Source organism: Uloborus diversus, chromosome 1 (genome assembly GCF_026930045.1).
Source record: "Uloborus diversus isolate 005 chromosome 1, Udiv.v.3.1, whole genome shotgun sequence".
Lineage (NCBI taxonomy): Eukaryota > Metazoa > Arthropoda > Arachnida > Araneae > Uloboridae > Uloborus > Uloborus diversus.
Window position 1 is genome coordinate 225,966,952 of NC_072731.1, and position 9,606 is coordinate 225,976,557.

The window sequence follows — 9,606 nt, forward strand, 5'->3', positions numbered from 1 at the left end:
GTAAATCCTTGAGATAAAGAACAAGCTTCATTCGGATTCGATTTAATGTGAAGATTATTAATTTATCACTACAGCTGAAAAAATTTTATCTCTACCTTTCTCGGTATTTTTATTCAGAAAGCTCCAAATATTTCGTCACCATTGTTCTCACAAAGAAAAAATGCTTCGAAAGTTAATAAAAGACAAAAAAAAAAAAAAAAAAAAAAAAAAAATGCTAATTTCATAACAACTTTTGATTTTGATGTAAAAAGAATAAATTTTACCCTCAAAGAATTACGGCAAATAAATTCCAGTTTTAAATTGCATGCAGATGAATTGAATTCGTTCCACTCTCTTGCTTGGTTTATTTCTTCATGGTTGTTGTTGTTATTTTTGAGCAATCACGATTGCTAATTGTTTTCATTTGACCGTACTTGATGTACGGTTCCTTATTCAACCCCACCGCCCTCTTCAGGCGTGACTCCTCCCGGTAGCTGCTGCTCCTGGTCGGTGACGTCCATGTCCCAGACACACGCACGCTCATACACACTCACACACATACACACACGCGCCTTACACACATACACACACGCGCCTTACACACATACACACACGCCAACGTGCATGCACACATGTCTGCGCACACACACAAGCCTACACATACACGACTATACACACGTAACCGCCCAAGAGTAGGGACAGGAACCGTTTCTAAAAACAAGCGAGTGGGGTAGTAACCAATGAGTAGGGTCCTGTAGCAACTCATGATTGCGAAAAACATAATTTGAATTCAAAATTTCAGAATTCAAATTAATTTTGAAAATTTGAAAGTTTTTTTTTTTCCTTTTTAATGGTTTAACGGCTGTGTTTCCCCAAACATGCGACCGAATCATAAAATAAGTCCTAGTATAATTTTTCTCGATTCTTCTTCTATAAGCCCTACTTTTAATGACCACACAAATCGGAAGGGTTACAAATGTAATATTGGGCACAAATAGACGTTTTAAGGCCTGTGATGTCCCAATCTAAACTCCTCAAAGCGCAGACTTACTCGCTTCAGTGGTAGGATATGATTACTGAACGAGAATAAATTGAACTTGAAGATATATTTCTTAAATTTGAATAAATGCATTTCTTAAACGAAAACAAATATGTTTTTTGAGCGAAGAACAACTATCAATTATGGTGCATAAAAAAATAAATTTAAATTCAAAAGGGTGAGAGAGAGACATCCCCCCAAAATTCACCCTGGCGTATCTTTCGCAACAAAAGTTCATATTAGGGAGACCGTAAAGTAACTTTTTAAAAAATTTTATTTTTAATCAACAATGTAATTAGTTACGTCATCAATAGCCTAACCAGGGCCGGTCCTAGGGTCTCGGCCGCCCGTTTGCAACGATCTAATGCGCCGCCCCTCTTGAGCATTTTGCATATTTTGACTAGAACTTATCGTTCTTATCCACCTTTCTTCAAAATTCTGTATCAAGTTCTAATTGAAAGGGTAAAAAATAAGAAGATTGAATTTATAAAAAGGAAGAAAAGTTTTGCAGTAAGGAACTCTTTAGGCATCTTTGGCGAAAGTAATGGATACCAAGGGCGCCCACCTGGGGGGGGGGCATGGCGTAGCTTGTGCCATTGATCTTTTTAGAAGGCGTTGTTTTGAGGGGTATTTTTCTCATTTTTGAATTGGCTCTTGCTTTTGGAGTAGGGGGGGGGTCTTCGTGATATTTAGGGGGTACGCCCTTGCTGATAGGGGTGGGTTATACAAAAAAATATCCTGTAGATACAAAAATTAATAGTCGTAAAAACGCATTTTAGTCTGTCTTCGGTGACATTAGAGGAAGGACGAAAAGGGGAGGGGTCTCCCACAGAATTTTTTTTTTTAAATTGACGCTTGAAAAACAGTTTTAATTAATCTTTTGCTGTATCAGCTTGGAAGGGAAGAGAGCTGAGAATATTCAAGGTTCAAGGAGACATTTTCAAAATTAAAGTCAAAAATCGAAGTTTTAGGATTTTTTTCGAAACTTTAGGGAAAAGCAACGTTGAGGTTCCTTCCTGAAACTCTTTTGAAAATGAATTCAATTTGAAGCCATTTTTCGTGACCTTAGTTTAACAAGCAATTTTAGGTGTTTAGTTAATTATTTTTTTATTTTTATTTATTTATTTATTTATTTATTTATTTTTATGTTACGGGAGTGAAGGAGATTATATCGTCTTTTTATTGAAAATATTTTCGAAATTTAAGTCTAAGACACAAATTTAGGCTGTGTTTGGCGACGTTAGGGGGAGCATTAGTGGCTGCCCTCGGCGCTCCTTTTAGAAGGCATGGTGTAAACATGGTACAAACACAAGGTAAGAAACATGCTATGAATTTCGTCTAAAAATGGAAAATATTGCTCCAAGTATTTTTCAGCCTGTCAATTTATTTCTACCAAACTCTCGTAAAAGCAGAAAATGAATCAAAATTGTTCACTTCATCCGATCCAGAATTAATGTTTCTTCTTAAAGGATGCAATTTTATCTTTTGTAATACATATTAAGTCCGTAATACCGAGGTGGTGAGCCATCGCCCTTGGAAGGGGGGAGGGGGATGATCACACCTGATGTAGGTGCTAGCTCAATCCCCATGAAACTGAGAAGTAAAGAGTTTTCTCTCATGTGGAAGCAATTCATGATCGAATCAATATTTAGAACAAATTATTATACAGAACAACCAAACACGCTAGGGGTGCATCATCGCTGATTTAATGCTGCGGATGTCACAATCATTGGAAAAATGATACAATTTTCGTCATAAATGTATTTTCATTGGGACAATTACCTTTGTGTTTTTTGATGATAATTTTTTCAAACATTGATGTGGAAAAACACCGACCCTACTAGTATGTCGATGGTAAAAACATCGACATCGATGTCGCGTTCCTACAACACGGTGTTGAAAGCAGTGTTTATATTAATGTTTAGAAGAACGCATAAAAACCTAAAAACACGAGTATGCTATATTTCCACTGTAGAAGTTAACTTGCACATTAATTATGAAACTACTTCAATAAAAGGTTGATTTTTAAGCGAGAAATGGTCACTCCGGGCAGAAATATGTTGCTTTTAAAACAATTGTATTACATTCGCGGGACATGAGGTGTTTAGTACCAAAACCAGCCACCTGCAAATATTTTACAGGTGAGGCAAAAGAACAAAAAATCACGCACTGTCCATTCAATTTGTTCAAAAGGATTAATTTTCGATTGGATAATTTTTGATGTACGACTTTATTTTATTTATTTTTTCCAAATCAGCAATTTTACAGGTAAAAATTATTCCGATTGAGCTGGTTTTGAAATAAATCAGCATTTTTCCCATTTTCCTTTCAAATTTCATCTAAATTGAATTGATGCAGTACCTCAATTTTATGCCTTAAGCAATTACAGTAATGCCGTTGATGTTATTTCTGTATTTTCACAAAAGTCTTTTAGTAGAAGAAGCATGGATTGAGCTAGTAATAGAGGAATTAAAAAATTTCCCCTTTTGATTATTTTTTTGGACATTTGTCTTTTTTTTTTTCTTTTTTTTAATATTGCCAGCAGAAGATATCAAGCAATTTCGTTGCATTAATGGAGGGTTATGTATAATTTATTCATTAATTTTAGATTTTCCGTTAACGTTATTTAAAGAATGGTTGCAACTAATGTGGATTTTGAGGAACTGACGTCGTTATTCTAACAAGAGCTTCTAGAAAAGGGACTTTTTTGATGCTATATCGTCTATATGCTTGATAAAGATATTCTTCTAAATCTGATGGGGTTTAAAAAAATAATGTTGATGTTATTTGGAAATTTTTTGCTATCCTGAAAAGCGGGTTTGACGTTATTTGAAAAGTGTAACCCTTATTCCGTCGGGGACTTTTGGGGACTATAGTCCAAATTTTAATGGGAATATTTAGGGATTGTGGCCATTATTTTGATGGGAAATTTTACAGTATTTTTTTTCTATTCTTTGAGCCTAACTGTTGAACACGCGTCACTTGACATAACTTTCATTTTCGAGGTAGACCGTGCAAAGCCGGGTGACGCAGCTAGTGAATAAATAAATAAAATAATTATAGTAGTATCATTCCACGCCAACTGAAAACACATGATTTTTTTGAACTTAAAGCAATACCCTTGTAGATATTATTTTGAAGAAAATTTATTGAAGTTTCTGAATTGAATAGCTGTTTTTGACAGACATGCATAGTAGTTGAGACATTTCTGATTTTGATTTTTCACTTTAAAGTGTTTCTTTTTAAAACAGCAGTAAATGTTTAAAATATAGCAGTTTTTCATACAGTCCTATTTTATACATGAAGGTTCATTGTTTCTGAGTATATGTGTGCAGTGATTTTGTTCATTCAACAAATATTTTTATTTTTTAAAATTGAAAAGCTTTTCAGAAATTAATTTGTCCCCTCTGTTACAAAATTTTAAATGAGTTTACATTATGCAAAATATTCAAAAGTTTCAAACTTAAAAATAGGTATACATAGTAAAATTTAATAGTTTAATCATATTTTGTAATAATTTGGAAAAGTTTTTATTAATTAGAAGAAATATAGCCGTAACAGAGGGGACATGGATGTGTAACAGATGGGACGCAGCTGGAATGTCCTCTCTGTTACAGCTTGACATTGGATTTTTTAATAAAATCTCACTTGCAGATGTTGTTCAAAGGTGATTCTGAGAATGTATAAATGGGTAATAACATCTTGCTTAAACCAGTTTCCTCAGTGTTTGATAACATCAGGGTTCGTATGCTCCTTACTAACTCACTGCTTTAAAAAAAAAAAAAGAAAATAAGGGCCCTTAAATTCCTGAAATTTTAGTACTACTCCTTACTTTTTATTCTGCAAATGAGTGGCCTTCAAGTTTTTCTTCTCTACCTTAAAGTTATATTTCCTTAAAGTTCAGATAATCCCGAGGACAGTAGAACAAATGAATCTATTTTGCTCGAGGGGATTTGAGCAGAAAAATTGACATCCTCATTCTAACAGCTTATTATCCATTTTTCACCATCAGGATTTTAATGCCACTTAGGATCCCTGTAGTCGGGCCTGTCTGTCCTAATCTTATCAAAAAACCCTCGAATTTTGCTGCTACTAAATCTTAGATACTTAAAAATTTAGCCTACTGCTTGATGTATTTTTTAGAAAAATATTTTGAAACTAATCTCATCACTTTACAATAATAAGCTTTGGTATTTTATTATGCAAGTACATGATGTTTGAGTCCTCTTACCCATGCATCGATTACTGTATTAATTACAATTCTTATGTTATTAAATTTCTCTTCAATTTGAACCGTGAAATCGGCGGCAGATTTGGTAGTTTAAATAAAGTGTCAATTCGTTTATTAAAAACTATTCGTTTATTAAAAACTACACGGCTTTGCCCGTAGTAGAAAATTAAAAGGTCTTTTGGTTCGCCTGTATATTTACAAAAGATGTATGGTGAATTTCTCACCAATTGACTTGCCCATGTTACGGTTTCACGTCGTGATAACTTGGTAATTTACTCGTCCATCTTATGATAATTTTGCTCGGGAAGATGTTCTTAAAATTGGAATAGAAAAAGAATAAAATCGAATTTTCGAAAAACCGCTTCGAGGTGCACACCCCCATACAGCAGACTAACTTTGTGCCAAATTTCATGAAAATCGGCCGAACGATCTAGGCGCTATGCGCTTCACAGAAATCCAGACATCCTCCAGACAGAGAGACTTTCAACTTTATTATTAGTAAAGAAACTGCACTTCTTCGTTTTTGATTCCCTATATTGCTTTTCCTCCTGCACCTGATTTCCTACGCCTCCTCAAATTCTACAGAGCACCTTCCCCCCCCCCAATGAGAACAAGAACCCTCTCAAAATACCCCCTCCCCTCAAAGTTTCAATGGTGCAACTTGCACCAATGCTCCCCCCCCCCCCTCCACCACTGGTGGACACCCCTACAACATGTGTTTAGATGTCATATATCATAACAACTAAGTTACCTACTCCAACTTTAAACAACAGAAGTCATTTTTGACTTGGATATTTTGATGTAATTCAGTACAAATTCGTAAGCAGTCCTCTCTGAGGTACATCTCATCTCTCATGGTCCCACTGTTACACTCTAATTTTCACATTTATATAAAATGAGGTTATGATTTAAACATTTCTATGGGTAATATTATGAAATTGAAATATTCTGATTTAGGAAAAAATTCTTATCTGGTTTTTTTAAAGAGCTCTAATTCACAGACTTTTACATAAATTATAGTGCTTGTCAAATTGTGTTGACATTTTCTGTCCCCTCCGTTACATACCCATTTAATTTAATTACGGAGGTTAAGTGAGGATGGAATTTTAATTTTAGGTCAATTTATTAAGCATTGTTCTTTAAAATAACAGACTTATTTTTTTTTTTTGGTCTTAAAAAGTTTTTTTTTAAAGCAAAATCTGTGTTTGATGTCCCCTCTGTTACGCTTGGAACTCACCAGTAGTAATAACAACAATGTTTAAAACAACCTAGTCCAGAAATCTGGAAGTGTTGCAACATGGAAAACTACCTGTAACAAAACAGCAATGGGATGAGTTTTAAATATCACTTTTCCTGCACTGGAATAAAAAGCAGCTTCTTTTGAAGCCCATTGAAAATCCAACGCCAATCATTAAATAAATAAAAGAACGGAAATTCCGAAAACATTAACCTTCGATCGAATATCAATTTTCACCTCTATCGATAGATTTTTTTCATATGATATTTGGGTCAGCATTTTTTTACTTAGTACTGATAAATTTGGTTCTAAATTTAGCGCATCGCAAAACTTACTTATCAGCTAACTGTAAACGTAAGAATATTCATTATTTTTCTTACCTTTAATGTAATCTAGTACCATCACGTGCAGCAACATAATGCAGGAGTCCAACTCTTTTTGCCTCTACATCTTTTTCAACTTGAGGGTTACGTAGTGGCTGTCTAAATGCAAATCGAACTTCAAAACATTTTTACTGAGCAGCACTGGACTGTAGAAAGCGATGTCTATTGTTTTTGAGCATATAACCTTTGTTTTGTAATAGCAAAAATGAAACATAGGGTCCTTCAGAAGGGTCAATTTCCCCTCTGGATTTAAGAAATTAATGTGTTTAAGTTCCCAAAGACATTTAAGTAGAAGTGTTTTTTTTTTTTTTTTTTTGGTTTTATTTAAATTAATTCTGTACCTTTTGCTACAACCTCGCCCTGAAAAAATTCGAAATAACGGGCCTTCAGAGACAGAACAGCCTCCACAAAACAGAAAAATTTGTTTACAGACATCACGTGGACGTTTTTCAGGTTGACTTTACGAAGAGATTCCAAGATATTTTTAACATTATCGTGCCGAGTTGAATTTCACATACTCGTAGAGCTCACAACTAGCGAAGACATGAAAGTGAAATTTTTTAGAAAGGATACTTAGAGGGCTTCAATAATGAAATTCCGAACTCTATACTGGATGGTAGGTAAGAGTACAGAGATTTTTAATTACTTTTCTTTCATTGTATTTGGTTGAGCGTGGGTTTAGTACAGTAATTAATTTGCTGCTTCAGAAAAAGAAAAGACTGCACATCACTATACGTGTCAGTGTGCATCTGCGTTTAAAAAAATTGGGTCCCGCCGTTAATAAGCTGGCATGACTCTACCACCCTTAACAATGCCGTTATTTTTTTTTAATTTCTCAAGGGGGGGGGGGGGGGTTAAGTTCGAAGTTTTTAACAAATATTTTTTCTGATGCATTTATATAATGATTTTTTTAATTAATTTCTGGTTTTTGACTCTTCTTAGGTATACAAAAAAAAAAAAAAAAAAAAAAGGTACAAATAATTATGTAGTATCATTTCAGTTGTTGTTGCAAGGCCGACGAGAGGCCATGTCAGCTTAGTCAGAAACTGGAGGCCCGGTATGGAATCCGGGTAGTGAAAGTTTTAGAAGTTTTATAGGGGAGGGGGGGGGGCCGAAAACTGAACTGACAAGGGTCTTACCTTGGCTCTCGGCGGCCCTGTGTTGTTGTCCTGTGCCAGCTAGACTGGCAATTTGAAGTGCGCTGCTTCACTTTTCCAACTGTATCGTAATTTGGTGTGTAGTCCGACTTCCACAGTACAAACATGGCATAAAGACCTGTTTATAGGGTAGACAAAACCGTTCACAACACAACAACACATTCATAGAAAGAAAGGACAAAGACAGGAGAGAGAGAAAGCACATGTAAGCCCGAGCTGGAATTCGAACCCAGACCTCCCCATCCGCAATCAGACTTCTCTGACCACTAGACAAGACGGTTGGCACATCATTTTAGTATTCGGCATGATTGACTGGCAATTGGTATGAAAAAAGGGCAAGATTATTTATTTCCTTTTAAAGAGAGCGATAAATATCAAATTCAACATCGTGGAAATGGCTGCTTAGAACTACGAACTACGTAATTTGCATCGATTTCTGACGTTTAGTAATGCTTCTGGAATTCCCATTTCTTTCTACGTGGACCAGAATATCCACAAGAACTAAAAAATTAATTTAAAAAGAGTAAAGCAAAAAGATCATGCATACAAACAAAAATTACTTCGCTCATTAGCATTTTCTACGCTATGTCATGCGTTTGTTTTACCTCTTTCATCCGCCATTAGACGGTGGCTTCAGTGCCCCCTATAGTTTGTTGGAGTTGCGAATGGCTAAATGCGATGAAATATTACAAGAGGCCCTTCTTTGACGTACAAAAAGCTTTCGAAAACGAAGCGTTTACTGCAATAGGCCAAAAGTAACCACTGCTTTCGGAAAAATAAACATTGTTTAATAATACAGAACCTATTTAATAGCATTTATTGCACAAGGTTTTTATTCTTTTTAATCTTACCTTTAAATCAATGTGTGGTTGTTGTGCATCTTTCTCCAGTGGGCTTTTATGTATCTTAAAAACAAAAGCTAATAAAAAAAACAATCCACTACTATATTCGGTTTTCTCTACTCAAAATTAGAAGGAATTGTCAATTTAAAATCAGGATGCAGACAAAAGTTCTTTTTTGTTGACTAGTGTTATTTAAGATGTTTTGTTCACTCAAAGGCACTTTCATCCGTTTCCACGTTCTGAGTAGTGCCTTTTGTTGCCAGACCACGTGCCAACATTAACATCAACTTTCTTTAAATTTAAACTTTACATTAATACACTTTACTTTAAACTTTACATTTTTTAAACTTACTTTATTTATGTAGAAAAGTGTCTAAGAATTCATTTAAAAAAACCCATAAAAACTAATTTTAAAAAATATGCATTTAAGAAGCATTATTTTTGACGTGCGTACATGAGTACACACCTTTCTTTCTGAGTTATTGAACAACATCGAATATTTAACGGGTGTGGTGTATATGAGGTTCACATCAGAGCTTTTTCATTTTCCCCGCAATTTCGATCACAAACTTAATTTTTTATTCGTTACATTTTATCTCTTGTTAACCCTATGTTTGGTGGCTTCCCAGTTCAGCATTTAATTTAGCTTCTAATGATTTTAGCGCTGGTTTTGTTTGCTGTTTTGTCTCACATCTAATTTTTCGTGTATCTGCTCATCTCTCACTTTGACAACAGGTT